Raw genomic sequence first — 20,272 nt, forward strand, 5'->3', positions numbered from 1 at the left:
ACCCTGAGTCTTTGGAGAGATGACTGAAGCACAGCTGTCCTCTTGCCAAAGCTATGGATGAACCTGACTGAATTATGCACTGAATTCTGAGCCTATCTTGTCACACTTGCTGCTGCTTTGAAAGAGGCCTCAAGTTTAGAGACGTTAGGGAGAACATCGGTGTTCATAAAGCCTCAGCAAAAGACAAAATTATGTCTTGATGTGTAGGCATGTTCTCTGTCTTTATGAGTCACTGTTGTTATGAGCTGAACACCATTAAGTACAAGTGTAATAATAAGATGAAGACAAATAGCAGGAAAGATACCTGCCACACAATGGTGCACAAATAGAGCAAAGAAGTCCTGCATGTCATGTTTTCATCCTCCTCTGAGAGGCTAGTTCTTTATCTTTTGTGTCTTTGTTTTCTTTCCCAAGTTACAAGGTCTCTGTACCTACCCAATTGTGGATCAAAGTCTTCTCCCCACAGCAAAGAAAGGACCGGTTCTTAACCTAACGTACTTGTGATTATGTACAGGTCTGCCAGAGTCCTTTCCCTTAGTGCTGCTTGTATCTGGTGTGTACAATTCTGTGTTACACAGCATAGCTCTGAGTCAGCAGCTGTGCAACACTTGGGGCAGAACACTTCTGTGTTTGCCCCTTGTTGTTCCACCCTCCCCACCCTTGAAGGTGTGAAGGCTGGGCCACCCTCTTTGTGGCTGAGCCAAAATAACCTTGGAAAGTGAGATATTATGATTGATCCATCAAGAACACTACCACAAACAACAACAAAAAATAGTTGAATGTCATGCATTATCAGGTAAAGAATGCTTGACTGTAACTTCAAAATCTTGATGTTACCCAGCTTTATACAGTTTCTTAGCTAAGGTACACATTGTATTTGGAGAAAGGAGAAGGCAAGGCGGTTTGCAAGACATCTGGAGATGAAGTTTAAATAATTCTTGGAAAAAGCAAACAATAGACAATAGATGGGGAAAAATTACACTGATGGCTGAATAAGATTAGTAGTTGTTAAACACATGGAAATGGCATATCATAGAACAAGATTAAGGTATAAAATAATAACAAAAGTCCTTTTAACTGACTGCATACAACTTCTAACTCTGGTGGCGTTGGAGGTGATTAGAAGTGTTAAAATACTTCAGAAACATGCTGTGTGTATGAAAACAGTAGTTCCAGTCCTGTCCTAAACAGTAGGACTGAAAACCATATCAGTAAGTCTGTTTTCTTAATATCTCCAGACTAACAATATGTTTATATGCTTTAGTTAGGAAAAGATTCAGATAAGAACCCATTTTAAGATATTTCTTCTAACAGAACTGACATATTTTGCAATTTACCTGTTGCTGAAATGCTTTGTATGAAGATCAAAAAAAAAAAAAGCTTTTTTGTGTATGGATGTAATGTTTGTGTGTGAATGTTTGTCGTTTTTTTCTTATGTAAAATGATTTAAAAAAAAAAAAAAGGAATTTCTAGAACTCTTTTCAGAATGAACCAAAAGCTATTATATTTTTTAATGTTTCTAAAACGAAAGGCAAGCCAGGCTGTTATGCTGGCTCTGTGTTTGCACTCTGTTTATAAACAGTGTTGAGGATAATCCATCGTCTGTCCTGAACTTCAAAATGATGACATCTGGACTACATCCTCACAATGGTGTAGCACTGACTCTTCAAACAAACTCAGAAAATGGTAAAACAAAAAAACACAAACAAAAACCAAACCAGCACTACTTACAACCATCCCACAAGCATAATCATCTGTGTGCAAACAAAAAACTAAAAGACTCATTTTTCCTGGAAACATTTGAAGTTTTTTTTTTTTTTTTTTTCCCCCTCTTCCCCTTTCCTGGCTTTAACTTACTGAACTTCTTAGTTAAGGCAGCCTGAAGGCACTAAATTACAGATGGTGCTCACTCATACTAGAATTGAAAACTTCCTCTTTCAAAAGGTAATTGTTTCCAGTTGATACATGCAACATGAAGTGGATTTCTAGCATGAAAATAGCTCTTATATTCCTGAGAAGGGAAACCCCTTGAAAAGATCTTTCTGTTCTAAGAAGAGAGATTGCATGCTCTTTCTTCTCATATGATCTAAGTGTCAAACCCACCCACAGTAACTTTGGCAGAAACAAGTAAAAGTAGCAAGTGTTCCTTATTATTTATAGTCTATGAAAGCAAAAATTAAAATGGAAAAAAGCAGATTATCTATTAAAAAACATAAATGTTACCTTTTAATATTTTAAAACTTTCTTATAAAGACTGGTCTTAGAGATCTAGAGCCTGTAGCCTTTTTGAAACTGGAATATATTGAACAGCAGATCATGTAGCAACTGCAAGAATACGTAAACAGAATATACCATTTTACAGTGCACTTGGCTATATATCTAACGCCCATTGAAAAAAAAATCCTGAATAATACCTGTTTAAATAAACATTATTACAGTCAGAAAAAGTATAAGAAAATTAGGTTCCTTCTGTAACTTTTGATAAGCTTCTTGAAGGCATGCACACTAATAGGGATTTTCTAATTATTTATCAGCTCCAGATCTTGAGTTGGAAACTCTGCTTTTTGTCTTTGCTGTTCAACACAGATGTAAGCACAGACCTTAATGGGAAATGAACCATGCCTTTTCTCACTGAGTTTCGTAAATATGTGCTGATAGTAAAGGCATGTTGAGCTTCAGGATTCCTGCATCTTATTTCAGCTCTGAAGAAAATGTGCTTTAGGGTTACAAATTCTTCTGCCTCTGAACAACCCCTTGTCCAGTTTCCTGCTCACACTGGCTTCTTCTCCCAGCCTCTTCTCTCTGTCCCCTATCCTGGTCTTCTAGTTTCTTGTCCCTCTTTGCCCTCTTGTAAACAACAACAAAAAAAGACTGACAACTTATAATCATGTCTTTAAAATCATGTCTTTGAGCTATTTCAGAGCTCTCTTCTTACAAGTAGAAAAGCTGCCACGAATACATACTTGCAAATAATATAAGTAGTGTTGCACACAAGCTCTCAGAATAATTTCTGCCTGTGTTTCTGTAACTTACATATGAACATCAAGGCCTGAATGCCTGATGCTTAATTTGAATCATCCAAGTGAGCTGGGCTCAGTCAATAGCTGTGTTTGCTTTATTCAGGAAAAAGCATACTCCAGCTTATTCCTGTTCCAGTGAAAACAAAGCTAATTGCTACTGTCTATTTGCACCTTTATTTACTTTAGCTGAATGAGATCAGAGTTACAGTTTGACATGTGAAATTAGCAACATCTCCCTAAAATTTTTGTTCCATGTGGATGGCTTGCCTCCCTCAGGGAAGCCATGTTGGCCTGATGCTTGCAGGTCTCCCTGAAGACTTGTTTTTTTTCAAGGGGGGGGCAAGAGAAATGAGTTATTTTGTCCACACAGACTGGCCCCACATAAAGCTTTGTAAAATTATTATAAAACATTCAAGGTAAGGCATAAGATCTATCTTTCTAGTGGGAGGGAGAAAAAACCTTTTGTCATCATAAAAAAAAAAAAAAAAAAAAAAAAAAGAACTTTGAATATGTGCAGTGAGGCAGGCATTCCTTAAGAAAGCTTAGCCCCTGGACAGCACAAGGCCTTGGTGCTCCCTGGTGTTTTCCAACTGACCTTCCTGGCAGTTTGCTGCCCACTGCAGAACCTGCCTCCAAAATGTGGGAGAAGGACTGTGGCTGCTGCTGCTGCACACACAAAAATCCCAACCCCATAGAACATCCTTGGACTCCCAAGGTACATGATCTTTCAGACCATCTAAATGCTTGACTTAATGAACTGGATGCTTAATGCTGGACTTAATGACCAGCTGAACAATTCCTTTTACTTTGCAAGACTCCTGCTCCTGTTTCAGAACTGAAGAAGGGCTTGCATGCTGAAAAGCTTGTTCATTTTTATTTTTTTGCCAGCTGTGCCAGCTGGTCTAGAAGAAGCTATTACCTCCTGCAAATCTTGCTCCTTGGAAAGAATAGTGCATATATGTTGTTCGTTTGGTTTTTTGGTTTTGGTTTTTTTCCCCACTTTCAGGACAGATTCACACAGGTAAAAACCTGGTTTCTGTTTTAACTGAACTCTAAGGGATATAAAAATATTTGTAAATTTCCCTCCTTTATGAAAAATAAACTAAGAGTTGACTGAAAGTTAAGGTAGAAAAGGCCACTTCAGGGGAAAAAAAAAGAAAAAGCACAGCGTGTGCCTAAGTATTTTGCTGACTATGATGAAAATAAGCATATGCTTAAATGAAAAAGGGCAATAACATCCTCTTTCCCCTGCTGGAAGGTCCCTGTTCTTGGGGGCCTGTGTATGCCAAGCGAAGGTTTTTAAATAAAGCCATGTTAAGTGAGTAATACCAGTTCCCAGGCACAATCTGTTTATCAGACAGGGAGACTGGCCCATGTTAATCATACTGCAGATGAACTCTTCTGAATTCTTTCATACTTCCATTGCCAACTTTATGAATAATGTCAATTAAAACCATAAGTGTTAAGAAATTACATGTAGCTGTCATTGTTTATCTTCCTAAGATAATTAAAAGTATTCTTATCTCTTAAGGCCTCTTGCTGCTGAAAATAAATGCATAATGCTAAACCTAATTTAAATCAAAGTTGAAGACAACAATAAAAGTGAAGAGTGCTTAACTAAACATTTTGACCTGGGTGGTGATGGTCAGTAAGCCTGGGCTTACGGTCTGCTATAATCATGAATACATCATATGGTGTTTAGTACGCTCTCTGTCTATTGGCACTTCTAAAGGCTGTCCTTTAAAAAAGTGATGACTAAAATTTTGCTTTCTCTGATCTGTCCACAGTTAAAGCCAGAATAAGCAGAACTTATTAACTGAGAATTTATTGTTTGTTCTTTGTGGAAATTGGTGGTTTCAAATGAATACGGGTAGTAGCTAGGTAGCGTAATTAGGCAGTATATAGGAAATTTGCTCATGATTTACAAACTATTTGCAAAGAGATTGAAAATCAGTTTCAAACAAACCAGTTTAAAAAGTTGTGGTAATGAAGATACCTTGGCACTTAGTACCTGTGGAATATAGATCTTTCTCATCACATTTTTTTCCTCCCACATTTGCTTTATAAAAAAAAAATGCTTGGAGAAAAGCAAAAAAGCAATTACAACTTCCTTCAGTTATTTTTTTTTTTAACTTCCAAGGTGCATCCAAAAAAGCTAATCATTTGGCAAGACACAAAAAATAAAAGTTTTTTAAAAATATAATTCTATTTAGTCGTCAGTTCTTATGCTGAGAAAGAGTCCTGACAAAATTTCTTATAAAAATGGCAATAGAAATCAGTCTGGTAGCTTAAAAAAGCAGCCCATTTCAAGGCATTGAGGGTGGTGAAGGGGAAAATTATCTCATTAATAAAACAAAGCATGGAGTGTCTATAAAGAAGGATGTATTATGTTGGGAATTAAGTGAAGGATGCACTTGAAAGGAAAAGGTGCAGCTTGGATATTTGACTGCAGTTTTGTGAGACAAAGCTTGATTAAAAAATTGAGAGAACAGTCAGTCCTCCATAAATGCATAATTGTATACTCCTGCTTTCCATACAATGGTTCCTTTATGGGCTGCCTCCTGTTCTCTGCTCTGTACTAAGCTCCAACTCTGACAGTACAGGTATGACCTGGAGTCTTGAAGATTTTGAATGTTGGGGATTTTTTTAAGCAGACCTCAGATCTTCTGAGCAACACAAAAGCTTAACTTGTTCTGAACTTAGGTTTTTAAAATGCCCCTCAAGTATAAAGAGGAAAAATTAGTACTATACTACCTGAAATACAAAGAAAACATCCTTTGACTACAATTATTGAACTCTAGCAAAATATTATTTTAAGCTGGGTAAACTGATGCTAGTTCCGTGCTAAACAGCACTCAAGTCCTACAATAGTAATGTGGAAACTCACTGGCTGAAGGGATGTGTGTGTGTGTGTGTGTGTGAGGGTGAGTTACCACTTATGAGAAAAGCAAAGGAATGCAGCCAAGCAGCAAATAAGGAAAGCATGAAATTAATGGAGTTCCCTTGTTCTTTTAATTAAGCCTGTTTATTGTGGAAGAAGAAAGAAATCCAGGTTAAGAAATCTCATTTTTGATTAGGAAAAGGCCTCCATGACATCCACCAACTTTTCCCAGAATATTTTGTTATATATAAAGGAAAAACTGTAATTTTCCTTTTGCTTGAATGCTTCTCTTCTACTACTGAAGACCTGCTGTCTTAAGTGAAAAAGTACTAAAAGATTTCAATGGCAGGAAGAAAAAGTTTGCTTTGAGAAGTCTTACCGTTACTGTGAATTAGTAGCTTTGGTATCTGCTAGACACTTGAGCAAGCTAACTGGTACTGTCTTAATAACTGATGCCTGCACTTGCAGTGTGTCTCTCCCAGTCTCGACCTGCAGAGATCTGATAGAGGTCCCTCATCAGCTGAAGTAACCAGCTCTGCATGCAAATGCAAGAGGGAACATCTTCGCTTATGGAGTGGGAGCTATGGTTGCTGTGCATCTAAAGAAAATTGCCCTTTCTATGTGTTTTGTAGAAGCAGTTGAGTCTAAGTATAAAGTGCTGGTTAGTTTTCTCATTCAATATTAGATTTCAATCAATGAATAATGAATCATGGGTGTGTTGTGTTTCCATCCTTTTTCACCTTTACCACTTTCTAATTTTGGAACTTGAGTTTTATAATGACAGCGCTGAGCCGTGGCTCTTGGCTTAGGAAATGAGAATGTTTTAAGGGAAGCTTAATAGCTGCATCTTGGTTGAATATACCATTAAGACTTTAGTCTGACCTACATTAAACACTTAGAAAAATCTTCATTTTGCAGATGAATAGAGGACCCTAGCACTGAGAAAAAGCACGTTAATTTTTCTCTAAAACACTAGGAAACACAGAAATAAAAATGGAAGAGTTATCATGCGGCTTACCGTTACTTGTTTCAGCATGTTATGTGGCAGTGCAGTTTGTCAGTGTTTGCTTCAGTGCCTAGTACAGTAACCTTCCATAGATTAGGCTAAGCAGATGGTTTGATTTGTCCTAGCATGTATCCTGAATGCCACTAAATTAAAGACTGCTTCTAGATTGTATATTAAGTTAATTGCTAAGTAAAACAGGTAAAAGAACAGCTGATTAAATTATTGGTAAAGTTTGTCAAGAGATTTTTCTGGTGCTGCATCAGATAGTTCCATCTTTTAAGCAGATATGGGACTTCCTATTGCAGTCAATAAACTGTAAAGATGAATCATATTTATATTGTTGTTGTGTATATAAAATGCACATATATTATTTTTAATTAGTGTTATTAACTATGGCTTTGTTCTCTCAAATAGTTAAGTAAAAATTAGAAAGGAAATTGTCATCCAAGACACTCATTATGATATAATGTGCAAATGTCTTGTGGTTTTTGTGTGCTCCAAGGAGGAAGTCAGGAATTCAGTGAATAAAATTTTGTCTGTCATGTATAATTTGCCTATTACATAAAACTGAAGCCTAAACAGTCACTGGATTTATTTCTATAACAATCTTTATACACACACACACATATACTTCTTTCCTTCTCTGCTGTAAAGCATATAGGGCAATAGCCTCACTTAAGTGAATGACTAGTTTATATTTTATAATCCAATTTTTATAAGCCCCATGAAATGTATTTGCTTATTTGAATTATGTTGCTACTGCACTGATAGCGGTCAGCCAAGCTTCAGATTGCTGTCCTGCTGCCACACGCAGTGCCTCAAAAAGACAAAAAAAAGAAAGACTTGATTTTAATTTTCAACTAACTAAAACCCTGTGTGTTGATAATTGGCATTCTGTAACAACAACCAAGAAGGAATTATTCACGCAGATTAGGGTTTTTTGGTTTTACTTGTTTGTTTTGGTGGGGGCTCTAAAGCTAGGCTGAGAATCCAGCACTCTAGCAAAAACAAACAAGCCGACAAACAGAGGAATTCTCTGACGGGATCATCTTCCCTGGTATTAATATTAAAGTGTCACACCAGGTTTTACAGTCACGATGTCCAGATTTGGAGAAATATATTCATGAGTAAGAGAAAGGATAATGTTGCTGCCAGGAAATGTATAAGATTTCCCAATTTCTAAATATTGATTTTGAACATAGAAGTCCAGTTTCCAAATGTACAGTGATGAAGGTTCGGGCAGTTTAAACTTACTGCAAGCACAAATCTACTTATATTTTGTAAGCCGTTCCTCAAGCCTACGTCAGGACAGCAGCTTCTTCCTCTGCATGAGAAAGCCCAAGAAGTATCACTGTGCAGTGCTTTTTCTGTCTCACTAATTTCTAGTATCTTGTGTGATCAAATTCGTGTGTACTAGTGCTGTTTCCTTTATACCAGAGAGTCTCCTCCTCCTGGTATCCGCCAGTGTGTTTGTTCTGATCAGCTCAAAATTCAGTAGACTTTTTTTCAGTAGGTCAAAGTCTGAGAGGTGAAGGTCTGAGTTTCCAAGTCCGAACACTGAAACTGTGTGCTGAGCTCTCCTCCTCTCATTGGCAGGGTGCCCTGACTGCAAACTAGAATTAAAGATGAGGAATAGAGTCACTGTAAAAGCAAATGCACTGGTGTTTTGAAGGTTGGATCAAAGTTAAGCTGTTTAAAGCCAGGCAAGTGCACTCTGATCCAAACAAAAAAGTCTTCCCCCTCCCTTCCTCTCTATCCCATTCAAGATAAATTTCCTTTCTTTATGGCAAACCTGTTTGGAAGGGTGCAGCACTGTGTGAACACTTCTTTTTTTTTTTTTTTTACACATAAGTTCTCTGATAACATTTCAAACTCAGGTCAATTAAGTCAGAAATAAGGTAAGCTCAGTTCCTTAAACCAATGCAAGTCTTTGTGCCTAAATAAAAAGGGCTAGATCTAAATTTGTATGTTTTATGTTTGATCCACTTTTAGATCTTTGGCATGATATCTTCAGTTTACTGCACATACCTTCCATGTTGCATCATTTAAAGAAGAAATGTTGTTTTTCATATCTATCAGTGGAAAACTCTACATGATACAAATATAGTAGGCCACAGTGAGTAAAGCAAGATGGCTTTTTAATATCTGATCTTTGCACATGTGCCAGAGACTTGGGAGATGCAACTTGGAATAGGTGCAGGTTTTCTTTCCCCTGATCTTGGACCTAGAATTGAATCTCCAAGCCACCAACATTTTTGGTTTACAGTTGTCATGCAGGCCTGACTGGGGAAAATGAATTATTAAAGACCCTTAGTCTACAATTAGATCTGAACAGACATAACTATGTTTCACAGAGTTCTAGCCAGGCTTGGGGGGAAAGGAGGTTCCTGTGTGGATACAAAAACAGCACTGAGGCCATAGCCGTCCTCTCTAAAGACGACTTTTGGCAAACAAAAACCCTACCAACTCAGAGTCTGATGTCATCTGACAGCCTGCAGTTTTAGTGAAAGGGCTGCCGATATATTTGGCTTATGTTTAGGATTATGAAGCAGACTTGATTCTGTGTTTTCTCATGAATTATTTAAAGATGAACAAGACTAAATTAATCATATTCAGACTGGATGCCATTTCACAGCTATGCAACTGATATGCTTAGTGGTATTTATTAAGAACTGCCCATTAATTTTCTCAAGATTAAGGATCTGTTTGGAAAACATTCTTTCAAAACTTTGAGGTACTTGGTCACATAATGTGTTTAGTCTGAGATAGTATGGCACATATAAATAAAAACTCTTAGAACAGTGTTCACTTTGGACACAGAAGCATAATACAAAAATAGCACACCACAAAACGTTTACATATGTTAAATGTCACTTAGAAACATGGAGTGTGTAGGGGAATGATTTTTGAGTTCAGCATGAAAATAATGACCTTATCACTGCAGTAAATTCCATTATCTTCAGAAATTATTATATTTTCAAATGTTTTAGCGGACGCAGCTCAAGCAACAAGAAGCATCAGAGCAACTCCAGCAGGCACTATAAAAAAAAAAGCATATTTGTTGCCATGTTTAAGTGTATTCCATAACACACCCGGTCTATTTTCCTTAAAACTACATCTTGATCCTAGAGGGCACTTGTAGAAGGGAATAGCCAACATAAAAAAAGAAATCTGTGAACTTTCTGTACTGATGTTTAGATTTGTAATTGGTGTTTGTGCCATATTACAAGGGTAGTAAGGAGTGCCAGTACTGGTATAAAACCAAAAATTGTTTTAAAATCAGGTTGGAGTTTGTTGGAACTCATCTGAGAAGCAGTGGGCTGCAACGAGCTGATGACAAAAGTGTTTGAGTAGATCCAGCCAAATTCCACATGGTACAAAACGTGAGATGAGAGGAAAAAACTGCCTGAACACTACCTTCAGCATCCTGGCATACTCTACCCCAGCATACTATGGTATAGGCTCAGGCCTGCTTCAATTTACATCCAGCTGCAAGAGCCATTTTAATAACTGAATCTCTAGAACAGCACTTGAGAAATATTTTTTTCACTTAGCTGTATGTTAAAAACAGCTTTTGAACTGCAAATATGGGGGTAAAGCTGAAGACATGCGTGTTTGTCCAGGGTACCAATATAGCCAGAGATCTTTCAAAATGAGGGAAATTTCAGGCACTACCAAAACATGCTTTGAAGTGTCTTTGTACTCACAGTCTGGCATGGGGCAGCCTCCATGAAGAAAGCCAAGATTCGAGCCTTTTCTCTGGCATGCATGTACATTGGAAATAAGAGAACACTGTTTACATCAATCACTGCTGATGCCCCTAGGGAGAATTAAATAAGGAAAGTGCCAGAGCTGGTGAGTTCCACATAAAACAGCAGGGAAAGGGTGGGAGGTTGCAGAGGAAGTACCAGTCGGAAGTGGGATGGCCCAAACCAGCCAAGATAATGCTTCCTGAGGTGTAATCACTGGGTGATATGCAAAGGCATAAGCACTCCACCTCTTATTTCCTTGACAAGAATATATTTTTTGCACAGATGGGCTAGTAAATCCCATTAACTCTTTCAAGCTTAAGAGGAGTTTTTATTACTTTTAAGCCTTCTAAAATCTATGACACTTTCCTAGTTAAAAAACACTACCTTATCTGTATTAATTCATTAATGCATATTATTTATGAGTCTTTATGGACACTGTTGGGGACTGACCTTACAACACAGCAGTTAATGTGAAATCCAAGTAGGTTCTGTTTTACATCCAGAAAATCTAGATGCTCCAGGCTTCTGTTCCCTTCTTTATTTAAATTATAAATCAGTGGTGAGAGACAAAAGGAAGAAAAAGCATCTGAATTGGATAAGCCTTTAAAAGTGGATTCTGTTCTGGTTTATGACTGTTTTAATGATCTTTGTGAACTGATCTTTGCTAGGGTATCTAAGTCCAACTGGCACCCATTAAAGCCAGTATTAGTCCTGCGATGCAAAGGAATATCAGTGGCTATAGGGGCAGAGGGAGTGGAATTAATTAGTTTCACTGCAGATTCTTGAATTTCTTGGCCTGATTTACAATGTTAAGATACTAAATGGGTTTACCGAGCCCAGTTACCTGTTTCTGATTTCATCATTACCAAAGGGAAACCAGTGGTTTAGGCAGCAAAATAACAATTGCTCTGTAGTTGTAATGTATGCTTAGGTAGCAAACCTTGTTTCAGAGTTATTTGAGTTACTGGAATTCTGTCATTTATTGACTGAAAGATATTTTTGAGTCATGGACTTTAAGAAGGTATAAACTGCATTAGTGGATGTCTGTATAAACAAGGTGAATTGCATCATATTTATGGTTAAGTCACATAAATTTTCCTTAAAAAATGGTCAAACACATTGGAAAGCAAAGTGACCACATGGACCATGTATTTGTATGTAAGGATAGAGAGTTAGCTGGGTGTGTACTTAGCCTAAAGTGGGAATGATTTATCAAACAAAGAAAAAAGGTAGGAGAAAGCATTGAGAGTATTTGAAAGTGTTTTCATCTTACAAACAAAAAGAAAATTAAAAAGTCATTAAAATTAAACAGAGGAGAGATATCTTATGTGATCTATGCTTATTATGAATTTTTCTGGAGTACTAATTGATTTTTGACATCACCAAACTGTCTTAGAGACTTTATTCAGCAGGTGATTAACATCTGAACAATGAGTTCCCAGTGTTTTTTCATATGCTCTCTAGGTTAAAATAACAGGAGCTCTGAGCAGCCTGTCAGCTTGAACCTTTCCCAACTGTAAAGATATATGTTGTTTTTTTAAAATTTTATTTTATAACCAAGATAAATAAGTATTTGGTTTACCAGTTTCAAATTTCTAGACTTTTCCGGTATAACATAGGATTAAAATTGTGAATTATTCCTTGTAATGTTTTTAGGGGGAATCAGCACATGTTTCCAAAGCCAGACTATGACTATCACAAGACCTATCTGTACAGCTGCATGTTTCAGTACCAGCCCAGGTACTTTTATTTGTATGGTATACTCAGATTCCTCCTTCTGAGAAGTAAAATTAATATATTAATTTTAATATATTCATAGAAGGCACCTTAGGATAGTAAATTACATTACTGTATACTTAGGCTGGGAAACATGTAATTTGATTACTTTTTTGGCAGTCACTCCTTTCCCACTTGTATGATGGAAGAAATGTGTGATGGAATAGTTATCAGCATAAACAAATGCCCTGTAATTAACCTACAGGTGACTAGGAGTCTGTGGCTGACAAAAGGCATATTGGCATTTATATACCTATCTATATCAGCATTAGATGTTTATTTTCAGTGTCTATTTAGTGGGATTGCTTGTCTGATAATGACAGGACAACACATTTTCCTGCCTTCTCATCTCATGGTCCCTATTTACTTGTGTACCATTCAGCTCATTCTGATGGGCAGGGTTGCTGACAGCATTAACAAATGCCCACTCTGTGGAGAAAATAAAGAATGTCTCTGAAGTTAAGAGAGACTGACACATTTTTTCCTTGTTTCTGGTACAGAGGTAATGGGGGAATCAGAAACCACAATAACAGTATGGAAAAATGCATGAATTTAGGAATGAAAAAATTTTAGAAGAGTCAAAAACTGTGTAGAAAGAGAGTCCCATGACTATCCCACATTTCTTTCAGTAACAGCTGGAGCAGTGTGGTTGTTTCCAAGCTGTTACAGTTTAAGGTGTAATCTTTCCTACAATTTTTTAGTATTCTGCACTTTCTGTATAGGAGTATGCTTGTAAAATGTGGATAATAGAAACTAAAGTAGTGCACAATTATGAACAAATTTTCCTTTGTTATTTATTTACTGCTTCTTTGTATGGATGTGACGTTGCCTTCCCCCCCAAAAAAAAGAGAAAATAAAATTCCCTCCTTTATAAAAAAGAAAGGAAAACCCTGACAAAAAGTGTGAGAAATGGATATTCTCTCAAATGGGATTTACACCTCTAAGTTGATGAAATTTACACCTGTGCTGAATGCCGATATGAGACTTGTACACTTCTTAAAAACCATTTAAGACCTTCTGTGAGGAATCTCTGGAGAGAGATAACTCGCAGCCTAATAACTAGAATTAGGTCCAAATTTTCTACAAAATACTCTTTTTCTAAAATGCCTTGTACTACATTTTAATTATTCTTGTTGATAGGATAACTTTATAGTTCTTTTAAGAAAAAATAATCCTCAGTTTCTTTATTTGTTTCATCATGACCTTTGTAGTATTTTTTTTTTTTCTTTTGAAACTTTGGGCAACACCTTGTATAATATACAGACCCAGTATTTCAAATGAGGGGGTCTGGGTCTGGTTGTGCAGTCCAAAATAGATTTCTGTGATCATCCAATATTCCTTTTTGCTGTTTGGAATGGAGTTTGACCACCTGGACATGAGATTTAAGAAATGTAGATAGGCAAAGATAGTCCTGGAAATGTGGGCAAAGAAGTAAATTAAGGGTCATTAAGTTTAGACGTAAAAAATAATGGTGTTTGCGTATGTAGGTTGGGTTTTTTTAGATAGTTATTACTACATTGCTGTTATGTATCACTACAAATACTGATAATTAGAACAGTCAATCAATCAAGCACTCCTATTGCATGTTGCTGCATAACGTGTTTTCATGCTTACATCTTTGTTTACCTGTAAAAAACCATTATCGTCATCTGCTGCTTGCCTAAAGCTTCCAACTCAGCAGCATTGTTGTACTTAGGAAAAAGACAAGAAGTTTATGCCAGAGGTCCCTTCCTTCAAGAGCTTCCAGAGGCATTTAATCACCTTTTTTCTGCTTTTTGTTCTCCAGGAGACCCATATGCATATGATTTTCCCCTCCTCTAGGTGCAAGGTATCTTAGCCAAGAGGTGGGGAATTTCTCAGGTCTGCAGCTGCCTCCAGGCAGGGCAAAGGGAAGACAACTGTGGGTTATCCAAGGACTTATTTCATCAAGAAAGGAAAAAAGACTTTAAAGGAGTAGAGGATTATCTGAGATGGAGATCATGGATATGGAAATATGGAATGATGAAATAGTCCCTAGGATTTTAATTACTGAAGTTATTAAATAGTGAAATCAGCTCTGTACATAGAGAGGAAGAGTATGTAGTAAGTAGTGTATTTGGGAAGAGTATGTAGTATTTCTGGGAATTCATCTGAAAAGGAGGACAGCCTTCTTTGGACAGGAATACTTCTTTATATCCACTATGGATATAAAGTTTTTTCCATTGCTACCAAATTCTAATTAATTTGAGAGTGATCCACTGTGGAAGAGAACTGTAGAATTTCACCTAAAGATAATTTGATTTCTGGCAATTATCAGGTGCTGATGGACAACCCTGACATATGCAAAGGAGCAGAGAGCAAACAGAACAATATATAGAGGTAAGAGGAGGGAGCTGTATGCTGTTTATTTCTTGAGATCAGGTTTGAAATGCTGAGTGATATGGCAGGGATCATCCACTACATGACCCACACTAACCACAGTCATCACAGCAAAGAGGGAGGAGGAAGAAGAAGAAGAAGAAGAAGAAGAAGAAGAAGAAGAAGAAGAAGAAGAAGAAGAAGAAGAAGAAGAAAATATTTTGGTAGCTGAATTGTCCAAGGGGACTTTCAGAACTCACAATTTTCTAGTTTCTCCTTGACCAAGCACAGTTATAGACACACTTATCTCCTTCAAAGGGGGAGAAAGCTTCATTTTAAGTTATTCTTTTTTTCCCATAATAATGCTACAGATTACTTGATTAACAGGAAAAGTTATTTAGTTACAAAGGTTGATGTCTCAGATTGATGCTTTCTAAGGATCTGTGTCATCTCTTTTGTGGCTGTCCATTATTTCAGTAGGGTTCACAGAGAATGCCATTAACAAAACCTACCATCATTATTGTAGCTTTTATCTTGAATATCTGTTGAGCCTCCCACCATGAGATGAGATCAGAGTTTCCTGTAATATCATTCATGGACCAGCACTTGCCAAATGTATGCTACTAGGTCTGTATAAGTGCTCGGGGCAAGCACAGCAATGCAAGGTGCTTCTAATTTTTCCTTGTAAACACCTCATCAGATATTCCAGAAAAATAATATTCAACTATGCAGCTGTCCTGAAATGCCCTGATGATGGAGATAATAGTTTTATCAGAGGTAGGCCATGGTTACATCTGCTTCTGTCAGGCTGATTTACAGAACTGGAAATGTTTCTGTTCTTTCATTTTTCCTCCCAGAGATCACCACACCTATTAATGAAATGTACATTTCTGGGCAGTTTTTCCCCATTGTTCAGGGTTAATGAAGCAGCATGAAAACACGGTTACACTGTTAAATTTCAAGCACATTCTGAACATTCATTGCTCTAAAAAGAATACATTACCTTTTTCTTTTTCCATAAGTCAGGCAAAGGATGAGATTCATCATATCTCTCTGACACATAGTAATGAGACAAGAGTTACCAGAAAGAAATTTCAAAAAATAAAACAATGAACTCAGGAGAGAACTCTGTTTCATTGGTAGGGCTTATTTCCTTACTAAACACATTCTAGCACCCATTCTAAGACTGTTTCTGTCAAAATAGTTATGATGGCAAAATACTGTTAAAAATTGTTATGTGATCCTGGAAAATGGGAGGTTAGAACTTTGTATAGAAAAAAAAAATTCAGAAATTATGACAACATAAAACCTAACACAAAATAAGTATAATCATAGGATATGGGACAGTAGCCCTGAAGATATATAATATACTTTGCACAGTCATTCACTGAACTTGACTTTTGAAGATCAAGAGACACTTAAAATAGATGCCCGTGTTTTAGACTGACTTAATGGTAAGTGCTACTTCGAGGGAAAGGAACACTCAGTGACAGCCTGTTACAAAAGGCTGGTTCCAGAAACCAGATGAAGGCAGGTTGTTGAATAGAATTGCTGCCCCAATTAAAAATATAATATAGACATGTAAATTGGCATTCTTTTCTTGTTCTTATCTAACCACTCATTGTAATAGTTGTAACAATTTCAGAGTGCCTGGGGATGTGAAAAAGACTGTATATCTAGGAACCATACTTTTATTTTGATTTACTGTTCTGTTGCAACTTAGCAAATTTCTTGTAAAGATGGCATAGTCTGAAGTGTATATATGAAGTTATGAACATTTTTACAATGTATGGTATAAAACTGTAAGTATACAGTTCCTTATTCTTCTTCTTGGCTCTCATCACTTGACATGAATGGAAGAATGTTCTTGCTTTCATTCCTGGTTTAACATTTGTATCTCAGACTTTTTTTTTTCTTTTTGTTTTTTTCTTTCTTTCATGAATATGTTTGTGCAACTTCTTTGGGTCTCATTTTTCCTACTTCATAGAGACTTAGGTTGGCCAAGCAAATCCACCTGTAGAACACTGGATAAGTACAAAGTTAAGTGTCAAATTCAGAATTCTGTTCTTCCAAATAGACACTATCTGCCATCTTGTTTTCATGTTCTGTTAAATCTCTTCAGAAATCTATGTATGCAAACTTTTAATACAAAATATGCAATTCTTTCAAAGCATATGTTCTTGAATGATGAAGCTGAAGTGTAGTTCTAAGTATATACTTCTCTTTTCTTACAGAGATATTTTACAGGTACTTTATATTAATTTCTTTCATGTTTCCTGAGGTAGAAATAGTTGAGGCTAATGCAACATTTGCAAAAACAAAATTAGATGGTCCTTGTGCTCTTCAGTGGTAATTACTGTTCATTAATGTCCCTGTTGGAATATGACATATTTTAGAAATCAAAGTAAACCACTTATTCTATAAGAAGTTAAGTTATTAAAGTAGACCCAGCACCTTGTTTAGGAAGTGCATGTGTCTTTGATTATGGGCACCTGTCATCAGCTCCACCTAAACCACTGCAATTTCAGTGGAACTGTGGCTTATCTAGATTTCTGTTGATATATTGTATATTGTTATATAAACAGATAGTTTTTCACCGAAGTCAATGGTCATGTTAAAATAAAATATGTACATATATATATATATGATCACATCTGAACTGGAGAGTCCAGTAACACTGTCTTTACTAGTGTTTTTTCTAGTAACTTTACTACCAGAATTTTCTTATGATGTACCATATGGTCACATCCTTATTACTGCCTCTTCATATGCTATCTCCCCAGGAATGTCTTTAGAGGAATGGGCTGGCATGCCTTTAATTAAGTATATCTGTGTGGACACAAAATAATCTAAAAATCTAGTTTCAGCAGTATTCTTTTGGATATTAAACTTGCAGTTGGTTACAGTCCACTTAACTTCCCTGAAATAATTCAGGCTGCTTCCAAGCCTATTTATAAGCCAACTGTTTCACATATTAGGTACAACAGTTTTTCTTCACTTACTTTCAGCTAGCATGATTGTTTTTTATTTAAAAAAAAAAACAAACCCAACCCAAAAAGCCCTTAAAGCACTACTCTACTGCTCTCTCAGGTTTTAAAAAAGATTGCTGTTGTAAGAGACATCAGGTTCAAAAAGGCAAAGAGATTGTTTTTCATCAGCATCATGACAGTTGGTAGGAAAAAAATTCAGAGGAAAGACTTATGGAAAAGAAGAAAAGCACAGTTTTATCACTGAATTTTGTTTACAAGCTGATAAACGGAACTGTTATCTGGCCATTGGAATCTCTCACTATGTTCAGTGGAGAATGAGCACACTTCCAGTCTCTGCTGCAGATACTGAAGGTCTGCACGTAAATGGGGTCACGTACACAAGAAAGCACTCCTACTTTTTTCTCTTTGTAATGGATACTGAAGTTGACACAGATGGTAGTAATAAGGCAAACTCCAAGGCTGCCAACTGCGTCAGTCCTTGGTCCTTCAACACACCTCATCTGAAACCATAACTATAATTCCTCTTCCATTGTGTAGTACCACTGTGCCACACATCTTTTAAAAATATTAAGAAAATTATTCATAGGACTTACTCTACCAAAGCATTGTTAGGAAAAAAAAACACCTATATGTGGTATTTGGACTTTTTTTTAAGTGAGGTTGTCTTAGAGTTTTAATGCTTCCCGGCAATGATTAAGTTGAATTAAAAGTTGCACTCAAGTTTATATCTTAGCTGATTCTCCCACTGTGGCTTGTGTTATCTAAGTGTCAGCTGTTCAGCCCTGCAGTGCAGTGCAGCACAGCAACAGAAAAGGCAGGAGTGAGTGATATGTTCCAGGTATATACTCTCTGGATAAGAGTAAATGGGAATCTGCTCAGTGTAGAGAAACTACTCCCTTCCAGATTTTAAATTGAAACATGTTAAATAAGCATAAAATTAACTGGAAAAAAAGGTTTTGGGATATGATTTTTTAGGTACCCTCAGAGGTTTTAATATAACTGTGTCTAGGTAAAAGTTTTTTAAAGAGTTTTGCACTTGAAAAGCCTTTGCATCATTAGGCGTGCATAGAGAAACCATCAGCAGAATGAAAATTGGACTCTTCCTTTAGTGTCAACAGCAGCCACTTGCAACATTTTCATTAATGCTAGGATTGTACTGACTCAGTGCATACTTGGTGTCACTGGTTTAAATCACATCTGTGCTTTATATTTTTTCTTTGTTTTTTATCTTATGTTTTGCTGGGACTAATGAGAACCATGTCTTTAGAGCTAGTGTGTAAGCACTGTTTACAGCAGTGGAAGAAATCCTTAATCCTTTGGGGTTTTTTTCAAATATCTTTTTAACCCTCTTCACTAAGATGCCTTTCTGATCCCTTCAAAAAAGATCACTTCTCAGCCTTTTCTTTTCTCCCCCTCATATGTAACAAGTGTTGCATATACATATTTATGAATACATAAATATATGTGTATATGAATACACCCCCCCAAAAATAAGCTTTGAATCAGCCGTGGCTGTGATTGATTCATACCAAATACAAGAGCTGCTCTGGAGCTGGGGCCAAGCATGCTGAATCCCTCCCTGCCTCCCAGAGTCCCCTGCTGGCATGTTGTCTTGGACAGCAGGTAGTAAAGCTTGAAATCCCTCCCACAGAGTGGGGAAGTGGGGTCTGATGTCTCACTTTGGGGGTGCAACTTTCTTTGCTGTGTATAAAAGGCAAATACTACTATGTTTTCTGCTAACTCTGATTAAGAGAAAGCAATGGCAGCACAGGGAGACCTACTGTGGTGGGAGATGTATGAGTTAGGAGTGCTTTGAAGGTACTCACCTGGTTGATCCTCTGGGCTGGAGAAATACCCTGCTGGGGTCTGGTCAGGCTGACACATCAAGCAGGTCCCAAGGGTCTCAGCCCAATGGAGGTCAAACACATCTGGATCTGTGAGGGGCAATGGAGCATATTGTCTGGATCTGAATTTTGGACACTGGCACCTCAGTTCTATTCCAGAGGCATAATAGGTACTTCATTATATTTTAGATTTAATCTCTTGTCCTTTATGAAATGTTTAGTACCTATTGGGGAAAATGAAAATAAATGTCATTATTTTCTTTCTGGTTACCTCAGTGAACTCTATTAATTCAGGACACAAAGTACTGAACTTCAATAAGCTGATAAAACATGTTATCTTCAATGGAATAACATCCTATCATGAACTACCACTTTCATAGTATTTACTTCTAATCTTGCACCTGATCATGAAAGGATTACTGAAGAAGCAAGCAAATCAAGAGCTCTCACATTCATGTCTGCTTTGTCTGAAGTATGTAAAAAAATCTTCAAACAGTTTTTAATTTCCCTGCTCAATTATTTATCTTTCTCCTCTGTTCTGTTTCTTTTCTGATGAAGGCTAACTTGTAACGGTGCTTAAGCTTGAGCTCAGATTTGAATTAGTGGATATTCCCAATCATTGTGTGAAGTATGTGTTTACTAAATTGAACCTTGAATGACAAGAAT

The sequence above is a fragment of the Haliaeetus albicilla genome, chromosome 6, assembly GCF_947461875.1.
Source record: "Haliaeetus albicilla chromosome 6, bHalAlb1.1, whole genome shotgun sequence".
Taxonomy (NCBI): Eukaryota; Metazoa; Chordata; class Aves; order Accipitriformes; family Accipitridae; genus Haliaeetus; species Haliaeetus albicilla.